The following is a 22,746-nucleotide window of genomic DNA, read 5'->3' as shown; positions in this document are numbered from 1 at the left end:
GTAGAACGCGCACGTGGATTTCTACCAAGCGGCGTGCTAAGCATGCCGATTCTGCTCTATTTAGCACCCGCGCATGGATTTGTGCCAAAACGCGTTTTGAGCATGCACATGCATCTTTTGGTAGACGCCGACGTTGTTTTCTGCAAAACCACAAGATATGCATGCAAATGGTGCTTTTGGCAGAACGCGCACGTGGATTTCTACCAAACGACGTGCTAAGCATGCCGATGCTGCTCTATTTAGCACCCGCGCATGGATTTGTGCCAAAACGCGTTTTGAGCATGCACATGCATCTTTTCGTAGACACGGACGTTATTTTCTGCAAAACCACAAGATATGCATGGAAATGGTGCTTTTGGCATAACGCGCACGTGGATTTCTACCAAACGACGTGCTAAGCATGCCGATGGTGCTCTTTTTAGCACCCGCGCTTGGATTTGTGCCAAAACGCGTTTTAAGCATGCACATGCATCTTTTGATATACGCGGATGTTGTTTTCTGCAAAACCACAACATATGCATGCAAATGGTGCTTTTGGCAGAACGAGCACGTCGATTTCTACCAAACGACGTCCTAAGCATGCCGATCCTGCTCTTTTTAGCACCCGCGCACGGATTGGTGCCAAAACGCGTTTTAAGCATGCACATGCATCTTTTGGTAGACGCCGACGTTGTTTTCTGCAAAACAACAAGATATGCATGCAAATGGTGCTTTTGGCAGAACGCGCACGTGGATTTCTACCAAACGACGTGCTAAGCATACCGATGCTGCTCTATTTAGCACGCGCGCATGGATTTGTGCCAAAACGCGTTTTGAGCATGCACATGCATCTTTTGGTAGACGCGGACGTTGTTTTCTGCAAAACCACAAGATATGCATGGAAATGGTGCTTTTGGCATAACGCGCACGTGGATTTCTACCAAACGACGTGCTAAGCATGCCGATGGTGCTCTTTTTAGCACCCGCGCTTGGATTTGTGCCAAAACGCGTTTTAAGCATGCACATGCATCTTTTGATATACGCGGATGTTGTTTTCTGCAAAACCACAACATATGCATGCAAATGGTGCTTTTGGCAGAACGAGCACGTCGATTTCTACCAAACGACGTCCTAAGCATGCCGATCCTGCTCTTTTTAGCACCCGCGCACGGATTGGTGCCAAAACGCGTTTTCAGCATGCACATGCATCTTTTGGTAGACGCGGACGTTGTTTTTTGCAAAACCACAAGATATGCATGCGAATGGTGCTTTTGGCAGAAGGCGCACGTGGATTTCTACCAAACGACGTGCTGAGCATGCCGATGGTGCTTTTTTTAGCACCCGCGCGCGGATTGGCGCCAAAACGTGTTTTCAGCATGCACATGCATCTTTTGGTAGACGCGGACGTTGTTTTCTGCAAAACCACAAGATATGCATACGAATGGTGCTTTTATCAGAACGCGCACGTGGATTTCTACCAAACGGCGTGCTAAGCATGCCGATGCTGCTCTTTTTAGCACCCGCACATGGATTTGTGCCAAAACGCTTGTTGAGCATGCACATGCATCTTTTGGAAGACACGGACGTTGTTTTCTGCAAAACCACAAGATATGCATGGACATGGTGCTTTTGGCAGAACGCGCACGTGGATTTCTACCAAACGACGTGCTTAGCATGCCGATGGTGCTCTTTTTAGCACCCACGCATGGATTTGTGCCAAAACGCGTTTTAAGCATGCACATGCACCTTTTGATAGACGCGGACGTTGTGTTCTGCAAAACCACAAGATATGCATGGAAATGGTGCTTTTGGCATAACGTGCACGTGGATTTCTACCAAACGACGTGCTAAGCATGCCGATGGTGCTCTTTTTAGCACCCGCGCTTGGATTTGTGCCAAAACGCGTTTTAAGCATGCACATGCATCTTTTCATTTACGCGGATGTTGTTTTCTGCAAAACCACAACATATGCATGCAAATGGTGCTTTTGGCAGAACGAGCACGTGGATTTCTACCAAACGACGTCCTAAGCATGCCGATCCTGCTCTTTTTAGCACCCGCGCACGGATTGGTGCCAAAACGCGTTTTCAGCATGCACATGCATCTTTTGGTAGACGCGGACGTTGTTTTCTGCAAAACCACAACATATGCATGCAAATGGTGTTTTTAGCAGAACGCGCACGTGGATTTCTAGCAAACGACGTCCTAAGGATGCCGATGCTGCTCTTTTTAGCACCCGCGCACGGATTGGTGCCAAAACGCGTTTTCAGCATGCACATGCATCTTTTGGTAGACGCGGACGTTGTTTTTTGCAAAACCACAAGATATGCATCCGAATGGTGCTTTTGGCAGAACGCGCACGTGGATTTCTACCAAACGACGTGCTGAGCATGCCGATGGTGCTTTTTTTAGCACCCGCGCGCGGATCTGCGCCAAAACGTGTTTTCAGCATGCACATGCATCTTTTGGTAGACGCGGACGTTGTTTTCTGCAAAACCACAAGATATGCATACGAATGGTGGTTTTATCAGAACGCGCACGTGGATTTCTACCAAACGGCGTGCTAAGCATGCCGATGCTGCTCTTTTTAGCACCCGCACATGGATTTGTGCCAAAACGCTTGTTTAGCATGCACATGTATCTTTTGATAGACGCGGACGTTGTTTTCTGCAAAACCACAAGATATGCATGGACATGGTGCTTTTGGCAGAACGCGCACGTGGATTTCTACCAAACGACGTGCTAAGCATGCCGATGGTGCTCTTTTTAGCACCCGCGCTTGGATTTGTGCCAAAACGCGCTTTAAGCATGCACATGCATCTTTTGATAGACGCGGACGTTGTGTTCTGCAAAACCACAAGATATGCATGGAAATGGTGCTTTTGGCATAACGCGCACGTGGATTTCTACCAAACGACGTGCTAAGCATGCCGATGGTGCTCTTTTTAGCACCCGCGCTTGGATTTGTGCCAAAACGCGCTTTAAGCGTGCACATGCATCTTTTGATACACGCGGATGTTGTTTTCTGCAAAACCACAACATATGCATAGAAATGGTGCTTTTGGCAGAACGAGCACGTGGATTTCTACCAAACGACGTCCTAAGCATGCCGATCCTGCTCTTTTTAGCACCCGCGCACGGATTGGTGCGAAAACGCGTTTTAAGCATGCAAATGCATCTTTTGGTAGACGTCGACGTTGTTTTCTGCAAAACCACAAGATATGCATGCAAATGGTGCTTTTGGCAGAAGGCGCACGTGGATTTCTACCAAACGACGTGCTAAGCATGCCGATGGTGCTTTTTTTAGCACCCGCGCATGGATTTGTGCCAAAACGCGTTTTAAGCATGGAAATGCATCTTTTGGTAGACGCCGACGTTGTTTTCTGCAAAACCACAAGATAGGCATGCAAATGGTGCTTTTGGCAGAACGCGCACGTGGATTTCTACCAAACGGCGTGCTAAGCATACCGATGCTGCTCTTTTAGCACCCGCACATGGATTTGTGCCGAAACGCTTGTTAAGGATGCACATGCTTTTTTTGGTAGACGCGGACGTTGTTTTCTGCAAAACCACAAGATATGCATGCGAATGGTGCTTTTGGCAGAACGCGCACGTGGATTTCTACCAAACGGCGTGCTAAGCATGCCGATGCTGCTCTTTTTTGAGCACCCGCACTTGGATTTGTGCGCAAACGCTTGTTAAGCATGCACATGCATCTTTTGGTAGACGCGGACGTTGTTTTCTGCAAAACCACAAGATATGCATGCAAATGGTGCTTTTGGTAGAACGCGCACGTGGATTTCTACCAAACGGCGTACTAAGCATGCCGATTCTGCTCTATTTAGCACCCGCGCATGGATTTGTGCCAAAACGCGTTTTAAGCATGCAAATGCATCTTTTGGTAGACGCCGACGTTGTTTTCTGCAAAACCACAAGATATGCATGCAAATGGTGCTTTTGGCAGAACGCGCACTTGGATTTCTACCAAACGACGTGCTAAGCATGCCGATGCTGCACTTTTTAGCACCCGCACATGGATTTGTGCCAAAACGCTTGTTAAGCATACACATGTATCTTTTGGCAGACGCGGACGTTGTTTTCTGCAAAAATACAAGAAAAGCATGCAAATTATGCTTTTGGCAGAACGCGCACGTGGATTTCTACCAAACGGCGCGCTAAGCATGCCGATGCTGCTCTTTTTAGCACCCGCACATGGATTTGTGTCAAAACGCTTGTTAAGCATGCACATGCATCTTTTGGTAGACACGGACGTTGTTTTCTGCAAAACCACAAGATATGCATGGACATGGTGCGTTTGGCAGAACGCGCACGTGGATTTCTACCAAACGGCGTATAAGCATGCCGATGGTGCTCTTTTTAGCACCCGCGCTTGGATTTGTGCCAAAACGCGTTTTAAGCATGCACATGCATCTTTTGATACACGCGGATGTTGTTTTCTGCAAAACCACAACATATGCATGCAAATGGTGCTTTTGGCAGAACGCGCACGTGGATTTCTACCAAACGACGTGCTAAGCATGCCGATGCTGCTCTATTTAGCACCCGCGCATGGATTTGTGCCAAAACGCGTTTTGAGCATGCACATGCATCTTCTGGTAGACACGGACGTTGTTTTCTGCAAAACCACAAGATATGCATGGACATGGTGCTTTTGGCAGAACGCGCACGTGGATTTCTACCAAACGACGTGCTTAGCATGCCGATGGTGCTCTTTTTAGCACCCACGCATGGATTTGTGCCAAAACGCGTTTTAAGCATGCACATGCACCTTTTGATAGACGCGGACGTTGTGTTCTGCAAAACCACAAGATATGCATGGAAATGGTGCTTTTGGCATAACGCGCACGTGGATTTCTACCAAACGACGTGCTAAGCATGCCGATGGTGCTCTTTTTAGCACCCGCGCTTGGATTTGTGCCAAAACGCGTTTTAAGCATGCACATGCATCTTTTGATACACGCGGATGTTGTTTTCTGCAAAACCACAACATATGCATGCAAATGGTGCTTTTGGCAGAACGAACACGTGGATTTCTACCAAACGACGTCCTAAGCATGCCGATCCTGCTCTTTTTAGCACCCGCGCACGGATTGGTGCCAAAACGCGTTTTCAGCATGCACATGCATCTTTTGGTAGACGCGGACGTTGTTTTCTACAAAACCACAACATATGCATGCAAATGGTGCTTTTAGCAGAGCGCGCACGTGGATTTCTACCAAACGGCGTGCTAAGCATGCCGATGCTGCTCTTTTTAGCACCCGCACATGGATTTGTGCCAAAACGCTTGTTTAGCATGCACATGTATCTTTTGATAGACGCGGACGTTGTTTTCTGCAAAACCACAAGATATGCATGGACATGGTGCTTTTGGCAGAACGCGCACGTGGATTTCTACCAAACGACGTACTAAGCATGCCGATGGTGCTCTTTTTAGCACCCGCGCATGGATTTGTGCCAAAACGCGTTTTAAGCATGCACATGCACCTTTTGATAGACGCGGACGTTGTGTTCTGCAAAACCACAAGATATGCATGGAAATGGTGCTTTTGGCATAACGCGCACGTGGATTTCTACCAAACGACGTGCTAAGCATGCCGATGGTGCTCTTTTTAGCACCCGCGCTTGGATTTGTGCCAAAACGCGCTTTAAGCATGCACATGCATCTTTTGATACACGCGGATGTTGTTTTCTGCAAAACCACAACATATGCATAGAAATGGTGCTTTTGGCAGAACGAGCACGTGGATTTCTACCAAACGACGTCCTAAGCATGCCGATCCTGCTCTTTTTAGCACCCGCGCACGGATTGGTGCGAAAACGCGTTTTAAGCATGCAAATGCATCTTTTGGTAGACGTCGACGTTGTTTTCTGCAAAACCACAAGATATGCATGCAAATGGTGCTTTTGGCAGAAGGCGCACGTGGATTTCTACCAAACGACGTGCTAAGCATGCCGATGGTGCTTTTTTTAGCACCCGCGCATGGATTTGTGCCAAAACGCGTTTTAAGCATGCAAATGCATCTTTTGGTAGACGCCGACGTTGTTTTCTGCAAAACCACAAGATAGGCATGCAAATGGTGCTTTTGGCAGAACGCGCACGTGGATTTCTACCAAACGGCGTGCTAAGCATACCGATGCTGCTCTTTTAGCACCCGCACATGGATTTGTGCCAAAACGCTTGTTAAGGATGCACATGCTTTTTTTGGTAGACGCGGACGTTGTTTTCTGCAAAACCACAAGATATGCATGCGAATGGTGCTTTTGGCAGAACGCGCACGTGGATTTCTACCAAACGGCGTGCTAAGCATGCCGATGCTGCTCTTTTTTGAGCACCCGCACTTGGATTTGTGCGCAAACGCTTGTTAAGCATGCACATGCATCTTTTGGTAGACGCGGACGTTGTTTTCTGCAAAACCACAAGATATGCATGCAAATGGTGCTTTTGGTAGAACGCGCACGTGGATTTCTACCAAACGGCGTACTAAGCATGCCGATTCTGCTCTATTTAGCACCCGCGCATGGATTTGTGCCAAAACGCGTTTTAAGCATGCAAATGCATCTTTTGGTAGACGCCGACGTTGTTTTCTGCAAAACCACAAGATATGCATGCAAATGGTGCTTTTGGCAGAACGCGCACTTGGATTTTTACCAAACGACGTGCTAAGCATGCCGATGCTGCACTTTTTAGCACCCGCACATGGATTTGTGCCAAAACGCTTGTTAAGCATACACATGTATCTTTTGGCAGACGCGGACGTTGTTTTCTGCAAAAATACAAGAAATGCATGCAAATTATGCTTTTGGCAGAACGCGCACGTGGATTTCTACCAAACGGCGCGCTAAGCATGCCGATGCTGCTCTTTTTAGCACCCGCACATGGATTTGTGTCAAAACGCTTGTTAAGCATGCACATGCATCTTTTGGTAGACACGGACGTTGTTTTCTGCAAAACCACAAGATATGCATGGACATGGTGCGTTTGGCAGAACGCGCACGTGGATTTCTACCAAACGGCGTGCTAAGCATGCCGATGGTGCTCTTTTTAGCACCCGCGCTTGGATTTGTGCCAAAACGCGTTTTAAGCATGCACATGCATCTTTTGATACACGCGGATGTTGTTTTCTGCAAAACCACAACATATGCATGCAAATGGTGCTTTTGGCAGAACGCGCACGTGGATTTCTACCAAACGACGTGCTAAGCATGCCGATGCTGCTCTATTTAGCACCCGCGCATGGATTTGTGCCAAAACGCGTTTTGAGCATGCACATGCATCTTCTGGTAGACGCGGACGTTGTTTTCTGCAAAACCACAAGATATGCATGGACATGGTGCTTTTGGCAGAACGCGCACGTGGATTTCTACCAAACGACGTGCTTAGCATGCCGATGGTGCTCTTTTTAGCACCCACGCATGGATTTGTGCCAAAACGCGTTTTAAGCATGCACATGCACCTTTTGATAGACGCGGACGTTGTGTTCTGCAAAACCACAAGATATGCATGGAAATGGTGCTTTTGGCATAACGCGCACGTGGATTTCTACCAAACGACGTGCTAAGCATGCCGATGGTGCTCTTTTTAGCACCCGCGCTTGGATTTGTGCCAAAACGCGTTTTAAGCATGCACATGCATCTTTTGATACACGCGGATGTTGTTTCCTGCAAAACCACAACATATGCATGCAAATGGTGCTTTTGGCAGAACGAACACGTGGATTTCTACCAAACGACGTCCTAAGCATGCCGATCCTGCTCTTTTTAGCACCCGCGCACGGATTGGTGCCAAAACGCGTTTTCAGCATGCACATGCATCTTTTGGTAGACGCGGACGTTGTTTTCTACAAAACCACAACATATGCATGCAAATGGTGCTTTTAGCAGAGCGCGCACGTGGATTTCTAGCAAACGACGTCCTAAGGATGCCGATGCTGCTCTTTTTAGCACCCGCGCACGGATTGGTGCCCAAACGCTTGTTAAGCATGCACATCCATCTTTTGGTAGACGCGGACGTTGTTTTCTGCAAAACCACAAGATATGCATGCAAATGGTGCTTTTGGCAGAACGCGCACGTGGATTTCTACCAAACGGCGTGCTAAGCATGCCGATTCTGCTCTATTTAGCACCCGCGCATGGATTTGTACCAAAACGCGTTTTGAGCACGCACATGCATCTTTTGGTAGACGCGGACGTTGTTTTCTGCAAAACCACAAGATATTTATGCAAATGGTGCTTTTGGCAGTACGCGCACCTGGATTTCTACCAAACGACGTGCTAAGCATGCCGATGGTGCTCTTTTTAGCACCCGCGCTTGGATTTGTGCCAAAACGCGTTTTAAGCATGCACATGCATCTTTTGATACACGCGGATGTTGTTTTCTGCAAAACCACCACATATGCATGCAAATGGTGCTTTTGGCAGAACGCGCACGTGGATTTCTACCAAACGACGTGCTAAGCATGCAGATGCTGCTCTATTTAGCACCCGCGCATGGATTTGTGCCAAAACGCGTTTTGAGCATGCACATGCATCTTCTGGTAGACACGGACGTTGTTTTCTGCAAAACCACAAGATATGCATGGACATGGTGCTTTTGGCAGAACGCGCACGTGGATTTCTACCAAACGACGTGTTTAGCATGCCGATGGTGCTCTTTTTAGCACCCACGCATGGATTTGTGCCAAAACGCGTTTTAAGCATGCACATGCGTCTTTTGATTTACGCGGATGTTGTTTTCTGCAAAACCACAACATATGCATGCAAATGGTGCTTTTGGCAGAACGAGCACGTGGATTTCTACCAAACGACGTCCTAAGCATGCCGATCCTGCTCTTTTTAGCACCCGCGCACGGATTGGTGCCAAAACGCGTTTTCAGCATGCACATGCATCTTTTGGTAGACGCGGACGTTGTTTTCTGCAAAACCACAACATATGCATGCAAATGGTGTTTTTAGCAGAACGCGCACGTGGATTTCTAGCAAACGACGTCCTAAGGATGCCGATGCTGCTCTTTTTAGCACCCGCGCACGGATTGGTGCCACAACGCGTTTTCAGCATGCACATGGATCTTTTGGTAGACGCGGACGTTGTTTTTTGCAAAACCACAAGATATGCATCCGAATGGTGCTTTTGGCAGAACGCGCACGTGGATTTCTACCAAACGACGTGCTGAGCATGCCGATGGTGCTTTTTTTAGCACCCGCGCGCGGATTGGCGCCAAAACGTGTTTTCAGCATGCACATGCATCTTTTGGTAGACGCGGACGTTGTTTTCTGCAAAACCACAAGATATGCATACGAATGGTGATTTTATCAGAACGCGCACGTGGATTTCTACCAAACGGCGTGCTAAGCATGCCGATGCTGCTCTTTTTAGCACCCGCACATGGATTTGTGCCAAAACGCTTGTTTAGCATGCACATGTATCTTTTGATAGACGCGGACGTTGTTTTCTGCAAAACCACAAGATATGCATGGACATGGTGCTTTTGGCAGAACGCGCACGTGGATTTCTACCAAACGACGTACTAAGCATGCCGATGGTGCTCTTTTTAGCACCCGCGCATGGATTTGTGCCAAAACGCGTTTTAAGCATGCACATGCACCTTTTGATAGACGCGGACGTTGTGTTCTGCAAAACCACAAGATATGCATGGAAATGGTGCTTTTGGCATAACGCGCACGTGGATTTCTACCAAACGACGTGCTAAGAATGCCGATGGTGCTCTTTTTAGCACCCGCGCTTGGATTTGTGCCAAAACGCGCTTTAAGCATGCACATGCATCTTTTGATACACGCGGATGTTGTTTTCTGCAAAACCACAACATATGCATACAAATGGTGCTTTTGGCAGAACGAGCACGTGGATTTCTACCAAACGACGTCCTAAGCATGCCGATCCTGCTCTTTTTAGCACCCGCGCACGGATTGGTGCGAAAACGCGTTTTAAGCATGCAAATGCATCTTTTGGAAGACGTCGACGTTGTTTTCTGCAAAACCACAAGATATGCATGCAAATGGTGCTTTTGGCAGAAGGCGCACGTGGATTTCTACCAAACGACGTGCTAAGCATGCCGATGGTGCTTTTTTTAGCACCCGCGCATGGATTTGTGCCAAAACGCGTTTTAAGCATGCAAATGCATCTTTTGGTAGACGCCGACGTTGTTTTCTGCAAAACCACAAGATAGGCATGCAAATGGTGCTTTTGGCAGAACGCGCACGTGGATTTCTACCAAACGGCGTGCTAAGCATACCGATGCTGCTCTTTTAGCACCCGCACATGGATTTGTGCCGAAACGCTTGTTAAGGATGCACATGCTTTTTTTGGTAGACGCGGACGTTGTTTTCTGCAAAACCACAAGATATGCATGCGAATGGTGCTTTTGGCAGAACGCGCACGTGGATTTCTACCAAACGGCGTGCTAAGCATGCCGATGCTGCTCTTTTTTGAGCACCCGCACATGGATTTGTGCGCAAACGCTTGTTAAGCATGCACATGCATCTTTTGGTAGACGCGGACGTTGTTTTCTGCAAAACCACAAGATATGCATGCAAATGGTGCTTTTGGTAGAACGCGCACGTGGATTTCTACCAAACGGCGTGCTAAGCATGCCGATTCTGCTCTATTTAGCACCCGCGCATGGATTTGTGCCAAAACGCGTTTTAAGCATGCAACTGCATCTTTTGGTAGACGCCGACGTTGTTTTCTGCAAAACCACAAGATATGCATGCAAATGGTGCTTTTGGCAGAACGCGCACGTGGATTTCTACCAAACGACGTGCTAAGCATGCCGATGCTGCACTTTTTAGCACCCGCACATGGATTTGTGCCAAAACGCTTGTTAAGCATACACATGTATCTTTTGGCAGACGCGGACGTTGTTTTCTGCAAAAATACAAGAAATGCATGCAAATTATGCTTTTGGCAGAACGCGCACGTGGATTTCTACCAAACGGCGCGCTAAGCATGCCGATGCTGCTCTTTTTAGCACCCGCACATGGATTTGTGTCAAAACGCTTGTTAAGCATGCACATGCATCTTTTGGTAGACATGGACGTTGTTTTCTGCAAAACCACAAGATATGCATGGACATGGTGCGTTTGGCAGAACGCGCACGTGGATTTCTACCAAACGACGTGCTAAGCATGCCGATGGTGCTCTTTTTAGCACCCGCGCTTGGATTTGTGCCAAAACGCGTTTTAAGCATGCACATGCATCTTTTGATACACGCGGATGTTGTTTTCTGCAAAACCACAACATATGCATGCAAATGGTGCTTTTGGCAGAACGCGCACGTGGATTTCTACCAAACGACGTGCTAAGCATGCCGATGCTGCTCTATTTAGCACCCGCGCATGGATTTGTGCCAAAACGCGTTTTGAGCATGCACATGCATCTTCTGGTAGACACGGACGTTGTTTTCTGCAAAACCACAAGATATGCATGGACATGGTGCTTTTGGCAGAACGCGCACGTGGATTTCTACCAAACGACGTGCTTAGCATGCCGATGGTGCTCTTTTTAGCACCCACGCATGGATTTGTGCCAAAACGCGTTTTAAGCATGCACATGCACCTTTTGATAGACGCGGACGTTGTGTTCTGCAAAACCACAAGATATGCATGGAAATGGTGCTTTTGGCATAACGCGCACGTGGATTTCTACCAAACGACGTGCTAAGCATGCCGATGGTGCTCTTTTTAGCACCCGCGCTTGGATTTGTGCCAAAACGCGTTTTAAGCATGCACATGCATCTTTTGATACACGCGGATGTTGTTTTCTGCAAAACCACAACATATGCATGCAAATGGTGCTTTTGGCAGAACGAACACGTGGATTTCTACCAAACGACGTCCTAAGCATGCCGATCCTGCTCTTTTTAGCACCCGCGCACGGATTGGTGCCAAAACGCGTTTTCAGCATGCACATGCATCTTTTGGTAGACGCGGACGTTGTTTTCTACAAAACCAAAACATATGCATGCAAATGGTGCTTTTAGCAGAGCGCGCACGTGGATTTCTAGCAAACGACGTCCTAAGGATGCCGATGCTGCTCTTTTTAGCACCCGCGCACGGATTGGTGCCCAAACGCTTGTTAAGCATGCACATCCATCTTTTGGTAGACGCGGACGTTGTTTTCTGCAAAACCACAAGATATGCATGCAAATGGTGCTTTTGGCAGAACGCGCACGTGGATTTCTACCAAACGGCGTGCTAAGCATGCCGATTCTGCTCTATTTAGCACCCGCGCATGGATTTGTACCAAAACGCGTTTTGAGCATGCACATGCATCTTTTGGTAGACGCGGACGTTGTTTTCTGCAAAACCACAAGATATTTATGCAAATGGTGCTTTTGGCAGTACGCGCACCTGGATTTCTACCAAACGACGTGCTAAGCATGCCGATGGTGCTCTTTTTAGCACCCGCGCTTGGATTTGTGCCAAAACGCGTTTTAAGCATGCACATGCATCTTTTGATACACGCGGATGTTGTTTTCTGCAAAACCACCACATATGCATGCAAATGGTGCTTTTGGCAGAACGCGCACGTGGATTTCTACCAAACGACGTGTTTAGCATGCCGATGGTGCTCTTTTTAGCACCCACGCATGGATTTGTGCCAAAACGCGTTTTAAGCATGCACATGCATCTTTTGATACACGCGGATGTTGTTTTCTGCAAAACCACAACATATGCATGCAAATGGTGCTTTTGGCAGAACGCACACGTGGATTTCTACCAAACGACGTGCTAAGCATGCCGATGCTGCTCTATTTAGCACCCGCGCATGGATTTGTGCCAAAACGCGTTTTGAGCATGCACATGCATCTTGTGGTAGACACGGACGTTGTTTTCTGCAAAACCACAAGATATGCATGGACATGGTGCTTTTGGCAGAACGCGCACGTGTATTTCTACCAAACGACGTGCTTAGCATGCCGATGGTGCTCTTTTTAGCACCCACGCATGGATTTGTGCCAAAACGCGTTTTAAGCATGCACATGCACCTTTTGATAGACGCGGACGTTGTGTTCTGCAAAACCACAAGATATGCATGGAAATGGTGCTTTTGGCATAACGCGCACGTGGATTTCTACCAAACGACGTGCTAAGCATGCCGATGGTGCTCTTTTTAGCACCCGCGCTTGGATTTGTGCCAAAACGCGTTTTAAGCATGCACATGCATCTTTTGATACACGCGGATGTTGTTTTCTGCAAAACCACAACATATGCATGCAAATGGTGCTTTTGGCAGAACGGACACGTGGATTTCTACCAAACGACGTCCAAAGCATGCCGATGCTGCTCTTTTTAGCACCCGCGCACGGATTGGTGCCCAAACGCTTGTTAAGCATGCACATGCATCTTTTGGTAGACGCGGACGTTGTTTTCTGCAAAACCACAAGATATGCATGCAAATGGTGTTTTTGGCAGAACGCGCACGTGGATTTCTACCAAACGGCGTGCTAAGCATGCCGATTCTGCTCTATTTAGCACCCGCGCATGGATTTGTGCCAAAACGCGTTTTGAGCATGCACATGCATCTTTTGGTAGACGCTGACGTTGTTTTCTGCAAAACCACAAGATATTTATGCAAATGGTGCTTTTGGCAGTACGCGCACGTGGATTTCTACCAAACGACGTACTAAGCATGCCGATGGTGCTCTTTTTAGCACCCGCGCTTGGATTTGTGCCAAAACGCGTTTTAAGCATGCACATGCATCTTTTGATACACGCGGATGTTGTTTTCTGCAAAACCACAACATATGCATGCAAATGGTGCTTTTGGCAGAACGCGCACGTGGATTTCTACCAAACGACGTGCTAAGCATGCCGATGCTGCTCTATTTTGCACCCGCGCATGGATTTGTGCCAAAACGCGTTTTGAGCATGCACATGCATCTTCTGGTAGACACGGACGTTGTTTTCTGCAAAACCACAACATATGCATGGACATGGTGCTTTTGGCAGAACGCGCACGTGGATTTCTACCAAACAACGTGTTTAGCATGCCGATGGTGCTCTTTTTAGCACCCACGCATGGATTTGTGCCAAAACGCGTTTTAAGCATGCACATGCACCTTTTGATAGACGCGGACGTTGTGTTCTGCAAAACCACAAGATATGCATGGAAATGGTGCTTTTGGCATAACGCGCACGTGGATTTCTACCAAACGACGTGCTAAGCATGCCGACGGTGCTCTTTTTAGCACCCGCGCACGGATTTGTGCCAAAACGCGTTTTAAGCATGCACATGCATCTTTTGATACACGCGGACGTTGTTTTCTGCAAAACCACAACATATGCATGCAAATGGAGCTTTTGGCAGAACGAGCACGTGGATTTATACCAAACGACGTCCTAAGCATGCCGATCCTGCTCTTTTTAGCACCCGCGCACGGATTGGTGCCAAAACGCGTTTTCAGCATGCACATGCATCTTTTGGTAGACGCGGACGTTGTTTTCTACAAAACCACAACGTATGCATGCAAATGGTGCTTTTAGCAGAACGCGCACGTGGATTTCTAGCAAACGACGTCCTAAGGATGCCGATGCTGCTCTTTTAAGCACCCGCGCACAGATTGGTGCCAAAACGCGTTTTCAGCATGCACATACATCTTTTGGTAGACGCGGACGTTGTTTTTTGCAAAACCACAAGATATGCATGCGAATGGTGCTTTTGGCAGAACGCGCACGTGGATTTCTACCAAACGACGTGCTGAGCATGCCGATGGTGCTTTTTTTAGCACCCGCGTGCGGATTGGCGCCAAAACGCGTTTTCAGCATGCACATGCATCTTTTGGTAGACGCGGACGTTGTTTTCTGCAAAACCACAAGATATGCATACGAATGGTGCTTTTATCAGAACGCGCACGTGGATTTCTACCACTAAGCATGCCGATGCTGCTCTATTTAGCACCCGCGCATGGATTTGTGCCAAAACGCGTTTTGAGCATGCACATGCATCTTCTGGTAGACACGGACGTTGTTTTCTGCAAAACCACAACATATGCATGGACATGGTGCTTTTGGCAGAACGCGCACGTGGATTTCTACCAAACAACGTGTTTAGCATGCCGATGGTGCTCTTTTTAGCACCCACGCATGGATTTGTGCCAAAACGCGTTTTAAGCATGCACATGCACCTTTTGATAGACGCGGACGTTGTGTTCTGCAAAACCACAAGATATGCATGGAAATGGTGCTTTTGGCATAACGCGCACGTGGATTTCTACCAAACGACGTGCTAAGCATGCCGATGGTGCTCTTTTTAGCACCCGCGCTTGGATTTGTGCCAAAACGCGTTTTAAGCATGCACATGCATCTTTTGATACACGCGGATGTTGTTTTCTGCAAAACCACAACATATGCATGCAAATGGTGCTTTTGGCAGAACGAACACGTGGATTTCTACCAAACGACGTCCTAAGCATGCCGATCCTGCTCTTTTTAGCACCCGCGCACGGATTGGTGCCAAAACGCGTTTTCAGCATGCACATGCATCTTTTGGTAGACGCGGACGTTGTTTTCTACAAAACCACAACATATGCATGCAAATGGTGCTTTTAGCAGAGCGCGCACGTGGATTTCTAGCAAACGACGTCCTAAGGATGCCGATGCTGCTCTTTTTAGCACCCGCGCACGGATTGGTGCCCAAACGCTTGTTAAGCATGCACATCCATCTTTTGGTAGACGCGGACGTTGTTTTCTGCAAAACCACAAGATATGCATGCAAATGGTGCTTTTGGCAGAACGCGCACGCGGATTTCTACCAAACGGCGTGCTAAGCATGCCGATTCTGCTCTATTTAGCACCCGCGCATGGATTTGTACCAAAACGCGTTTTGAGCATGCACATGCATCTTTTGGTAGACGCGGACGTTGTTTTCTGCAAAACCACAAGATATTTATGCAAATGGTGCTTTTGGCAGTACGCGCACCTGGATTTCTACCAAACGACGTGCTAAGCATGCCGATGGTGCTCTTTTTAGCACCCGCGCTTGGATTTGTGCTAAAACGCGTTTTAAGCATGCACATGCATCTTTTGATACACGCGGATGTTGTTTTCTGCAAAACCACCACATATGCATGCAAATGGTGCTTTTGGCAGAACGCGCACGTGGAGTTCTACCAAACGACGTGCTAAGCATGCCGATGCTGCTCTATTTAGCACCCGCGCATGGATTTGTGCCAAAACGCGTTTTGAGCATGCACATGCATCTTCTGGTAGACACGGACGTTGTTTTCTGCAAAACCACAAGATATGCATGGACATGGTGCTTTTGGCAGAACGCGCACGTGGATTTCTACCAAACGACGTGTTTAGCATGCCGATGGTGCTCTTTTTAGCACCCACGCATGGATTTGTGCCAAAACGCGTTTTAAGCATGCACATGCATCTTTTGATACACGCGGATGTTGTTTTCTGCAAAACCACAACATATGCATGCAAATGGTGCTTTTGGCAGAACGCACACGTGGATTTCTACCAAACGACGTGCTAAGCATGCCGATGCTGCTCTATTTAGCACCCTCGCATGGATTTGTGCCAAAACGCGTTTTGAGCATGCACATGCATCTTGTGGTAGACACGGACGTTGTTTTCTGCAAAACCACAAGATATGCATGGAAATGGTGCTTTTGGCATAACGCGCACGTGGATTTCTACCAAACGACGTGCTAAGCATGCCGATGGGGCTCTTTTTAGCACCCGCGCTTGGATTTGTGCCAAAACGCGTTTTAAGCATGCACATGCATCTTTTGATACACGCGGATGTTGTTTTCTGCAAAACCACAACATATGCATGCAAATGGTGCTTTTGGCAGAACGGACACGTGGATTTCTACCAAACGACGTCCAAAGCATGCCGATGCTGCTCTTTTTAGCACCCGCGCACGGATTGGTGCCCAAACGCTTGTTAAGCATGCACATGCATCATTTGGTAGACGGGACGTTGTTTTCTGCAAAACCACAAGATATGCATGCAAATGGTGCTTTTGGCAGAACGCGCACGTGGATTTCTACCAAACGGCGTGCTAAGCATGCCGATTCTGCTCTATTTAGCACCCGCGCATGGATTTGTGCCAAAACGCGTTTTGAGCATGCACATGCATCTTTTGGTAGACGCTGACGTTGTTTTCTGCAAAACCACAAGATATTTATGCAAATGGTGCTTTTGGCATAACGCGCACGTGGATTTCTACCAAACGACGTGCTAAGCCTGCCGATGGTGCTCTTTTTAGCACCCGCGCTTGGATTTGTGCCAAAACGCGTTTTAAGCATGCACATGCATCTTTTGATACACGCGGATGTTGTTTTCTGCAAAACCACAACATATGCATGCAAATGGTGCTTTTGGCAGAACGAGCACGTGGATTTCTACCAAACGACGTCCTAAGCATGCCCATCCTGCTCTTTTTAGCACCCGCGCACGGATTGGTGCCAAAACGCGTTTTCAGCATGCACATGCTTCTTTTGGTAGACGCGGACGTTGTTTTCTACAAAACCACAACGTATGCATGCAAATGGTGCTTTTAGCAGAACGCGCACGTGGATTTCTAGCAAACGACGTCCTAAGGATGCCGATGCTGCTCTTTTTAGCACCCGCGCACGGATTGGTGCCAAAACGCGTTTTCAGCATGCACATACATCTTTTGGTAGACGCGGACGTTGTTTTTTGCAAAACCACAAGATATGCATGCGAATGGTGCTTTTGGCAGAACGCGCACGTGGATTTCTACCAAACGACGTGCTGAGCATGCCGATGGTGCTTTTTTTAGCACCCGCACATGGATTTGCGCCAAAACGCTTGTTAAGCATGCACATGTATCTTTTGATAGACGCGGACGTTGTTTTCTGCAAAAATACAAGAAATGCATGCAAATTATGCTTTTGGCAGAACGCGCACGTGGATTTCTACCAAACGACGTGCTAAGCATGCCGATGGTGCTTCTTTTAGCACCCGCGCATGGATTTGTGCCAAAACGCGTTTTAAGCATGCAAATGCATCTTTTGGTGGACGCCGACGTTGTTTTCTGCAAAACCACAAGATATGCATGCAAATGGTGCTTTTGGCAGAACGCGCACGTGGATTTCTACCAAACGACGTGCTAAGCATGCCGATGCTGCACTTTTTAGCACCCACGCATGGATTTGTGCCAAAACGCGTTTTAAGCATGCACATGCACCTTTTTTCAGACGCGGACGTTGTGTTCTGCAAAACCACAAGATATGCATGGAAATGGTGCTTTTGGCATAACGCGCACGTGGATTTCTACCAAACGACGTGCTAAGCATGCCGATGGTGCTCTTTTTAGCACCCGCGCTTGGATTTGTGCCAAAACGCGTTTTAAGCATGCACATGCATCTTTTGATACACGCGGATGTTGTTTTCTGCAAAACCACAACATATGCATGCAAATGGTGCTTTTGGCAGAACGAACACGTGGATTTCTACCAAACGACGTCCTAAGCATGCCGATCCTGCTCTTTTTAGCACCCGCGCACGGATTGGTGCCAAAACGCGTTTTCAGCATGCACATGCATCTTTTGGTAGACGCGGACGTTGTTTTCTTCAAAACCACAACATATGCATGCAAATGGTGCTTTTAGCAGAACGCGCACGTGGATTTCTAGCAAACGACGTCCTAAGGATGCCGATGCTGCTCTTTTTAGCACCCGCGCACGGATTGGTGCCCAAACGCTTGTTAAGCATGCACATGCATCTTTTGGTAGACGCGGACGTTGTTTTCTGCAAAACCACAAGATATGCATGCAAATGGTGCTTTTGGCAGAACGCGCACGTGGATTTCTACCAAACGGCGTGCTAAGCATGCCGATTCTGCTCTATTTAGCACCCGCGCATGGATTTGTGCCAAAACGCGTTTTAAGCATGCACATGCATCTTTTGATACACGCGGATGTTGTTTTCTGCAAAACCACAACATATGCATGCAAATGGTGCTTTTGGCAGAACGCGCACGTGGATTTCTACCAAACGACGTGCTAAGCGTGCCGATGCTGCTCTATTTATCACCCGCGCATGGATTTGTGCCAAAACGCGTTTTGAGCATGCACATGCATCTTCTGGTAGACACGGACGTTGTTTTCTGCAAAACCACAAGATATGCATGGACATGGTGCTCTTGGCAGAACGCGCACGTGGATTTCTACCAAACGACGTGTTTAGCATGCCGATGGTGCTCTTTTTAGCACCCACGCATGGATTTGTGCCAAAACGCGTTTTAAGCATGCACATGCACCTTTTGATAGACGCGGACGTTGTGGTCTGCAAAACCACAAGATATGCATGGAAATGGTGCTTTTGGCATAACGCGCACGTGGATTTCAACCAAACGACGTGCTAAGCATGCCGATGCTGCTCTTTTTAGCACCCGCGCACGGATTTATGCCAAAACGCGTTTTAAGCATGCACATGCATCTTTTGATACACGCGGACGTTGTTTTCTGCAAAACCACAACATATGCATACAAATGGTGCTTTTGGCAGAACGAGCACGTGGATTTCTACCAAACGACGTCCTAAGCATGCCGATCCTGCTCTTTTTAGCACCCGCGCACGGATTGGTGCCAAAACGCGTTTTAAGCATGCAAATGCATCTTTTGGTAGACGCCGACGTTGTTTTCTGCAAAACCACAAGATATGCATGCAAATGGTGCTTTTGGCAGAAGGCGCACGTGGATTTCTACCAAACGACGTGCTAAGCATGCGGATGGTGCTTTTTTTAGCACCCGCGCATGGATTTGTGCCAAAACGCGTTTTAAGCATGCAAATGCATCTTTTGGTAGACGCCGACGTTGTTTTCTGCAAAACCACAAGATATGCATGCAAATGGTGCTTTTGGCAGAACGCGCACGTGGATTTCTACCAAACGGCGTGCTAAGCATACCGATGCTGCTCTTTTTAGCACCCGCACATGGATTTGTGCCGAAACGCTTGTTAAGCACGCACATGCTTTTTTTGCTAGACGCGGACGTTGTTTTCTGCAAAACCACAAGATATGCATGCAAATGGTGCTTTTGGCAGAACGCGCACGTGGATTTCTACCAAACAGCGTGCTAAGCATGCCGATGCTGCTCTTTTTAGCACCCGCACATGGATTTGTGCTAAAACGCTTGTTAAGCATGCACATGCATCTTTTGGTAAATGCGGACGTTGTTTTCTGCAAAATCACAATATATGCATGCAAATGGTGCTTTTGCCAGAACGCGCACGTGGATTTCTACCAAACGATGTCCTAAGCATGCCGTTGCTGCTCTTTTTAGCAGCGGCGCATGGATTTGTGCCAAAACGCGTTTTGAGCATGCACATGCATCTTTTGGTAGCCGCGGACGTTGTTTTCTGCAAAACCACAAGATATGCATGCAAATGGTGCTTTTGGCAGAACGCGCACGTGGATTTCTACCAAACGGCGTGCTAAGCATGCCGATGCTACTCTTTTTAGCACCCGCACATGGATTTGTGCCAAAACGCGTTTTGAGCATGCACATGCATCTTTTGGTAGACGCGGACGTTGTTTTCTGCAAAACCACAAGATATTTATGCAAATGGTGCTTTTGGCAGAACGTGCACGTGGATTTCTACCAAACGACGTGCTAAGCATGCCGATGCTGCTCTTTTTAGCACCCGCGCATGGATTTGTGCCAAAACGCGTTTTAAGCATGCACATGCATCTTTTGGTAGACGCCGACGTTGTTTTCTGCAAAACAACAAGATATGCATGCAAATGGTGCTTTTGGCAGAACGCGCACGTGGATTTCTACCAAACGAGGTGCTAAGCATACCGATGCTGCTCTATTTAGCACCCGCGCATGGATTTGTGCCAAAACGCGTTTTGAGCATGCACATGCATCTTTTGGTAGACGCGGACGTTGTTTTCTGCAAAACCACAAGATATGCATGGAAATGGTGCTTTTGGCATAACGCGCACGTGGATTTCTACCAAACGACGTGCTAAGCATGCCGATGGTGCTCTTTTTAGCACCCGCGCTTGGATTTGTGCCAAAACGCGTTTTAAGCATGCACATGCATCTTTTGATATACGCGGATGTTGTTTTCTGCAAAACCACAACATATGCATGCAAATGGTGCTTTTGGCAGAACGAGCACGTGGATTTCTACCAAACGACGTCCTAAGCATGCCGATCCTGCTCTTTTTAGCACCCGCGCACGGATTGGTGCCAAAACGCGTTTTCAGCATGCACATGCATCTTTTGGTAGACGCGGACGTTGTTTTCTGCAAAACCACAACATATGCATGCAAATGGTGCTTTTAGCAGAACGCGCACGTGGATTTCTAGCAAACGACGTCCTAAGGATGCCGATGCTGCTCTTTTTAGCACCCGCGCACTGATTGGTGCCAAAACGCGTTTTCAGCATGCACATGCATCTTTTGGTAGACGCGGACGTTGTTTTTTGCAAAACCACAAGATATGCATGCGAATGGTGCTTTTGGCAGAACGCGTTCGTGGATTTCTACCAAACGACGTGCTGAGCATGCCGATGGTGCTTTTTTTAGCACCCGCGCGCGGATTGGCGCCAAAACGTGTTTTCAGCATGCACATGCATCTTTTGGTAGACGCGGACGTTGTTTTCTGCAAAACCACAAGATATGCATACGAATGGTGCTTTTATCAGAAGGCGCACGTGGATTTCTACCAAACGGCGTGCTAAGCATGCCGATGCTGCTCTTTTTAGCACCCGCACATGGATTTGTGCCAAAACGCTTGTTAAGCATGCACATGCATCTTTTGGTAGACACGGACGTTGTTTTCTGCAAAACCACAAGATATGCATGCAAATGGTGCTTTTAGCAGAACGCGCACGTGGATTTCTAGCAAACGACGTGCTTAGCATGCCGATGGTGCTTTTTTTAGCACCCGCGTGCGGATTGGCGCCAAAACGCGTTTTCAGCATGCACATGCATCTTTTGGTAGACGCGGACGTTGTTTTCTGCAAAACCACAAGATATGCATACGAATGGTGCTTTTATCAGAACGCGCACGTGGATTTTTACCACTAAGCATGCCGATGCTGCTCTATTTAGCACCCGCGCATGGATTTGTGCCAAAACGCGTTTTGAGCATGCACATGCATCTTCTGGTAGACACGGACGTTGTTTTCTGCAAAACCACAAGATATGCATGGACATGGTGCTTTTGGCAGAACGCGCACGTGGATTTCTACCAAACGACGTGTTTAGCATGCCGATGGTGCTCTTTTTAGCACCCACGCATGGATTTGTGCCAAAACGCGTTTTAAGCATGCACATGCACCTTTTGATAGACGCGGACGTTGTGTTCTTCAAAACCACAAGGTATGCATGGATATGGTGCTTTTGGCATAACGCGCACGTGGATTTCTACCAAACGACGTGCTAAGCCTGCCGATGGTGCTCTTTTTAGCACCCGCGCTTGGATTTGTGCCAAAACGCGTTTTAAGCATGCACATGCATCTTTTGATACACGCGGATGTTGTTTTCTGCAAAACCACAACATATGCATGCAAATGGTGCTTTTGGCAGAACGAGCACGTGGATTTCTACCAAACGACGTCCTAAGCATGCCCATCCTGCTCTTTTTAGCACCCGCGCACGGATTGGTGCCAAAACGCGTTTTCAGCATGCACATGCTTCTTTTGGTAGACGCGGACGTTGTTTTCTACAAAACCACAACGTATGCATGCAAATGGTGCTTTTAGCAGAACGCGCACGTGGATTTCTAGCAAAC

This window comes from Dermacentor variabilis, unplaced genomic scaffold, assembly GCF_050947875.1.
Source record: "Dermacentor variabilis isolate Ectoservices unplaced genomic scaffold, ASM5094787v1 scaffold_24, whole genome shotgun sequence".
Taxonomy (NCBI): Eukaryota; Metazoa; Arthropoda; class Arachnida; order Ixodida; family Ixodidae; genus Dermacentor; species Dermacentor variabilis.
Note: the sequence above shows the minus strand (reverse complement) of the source record.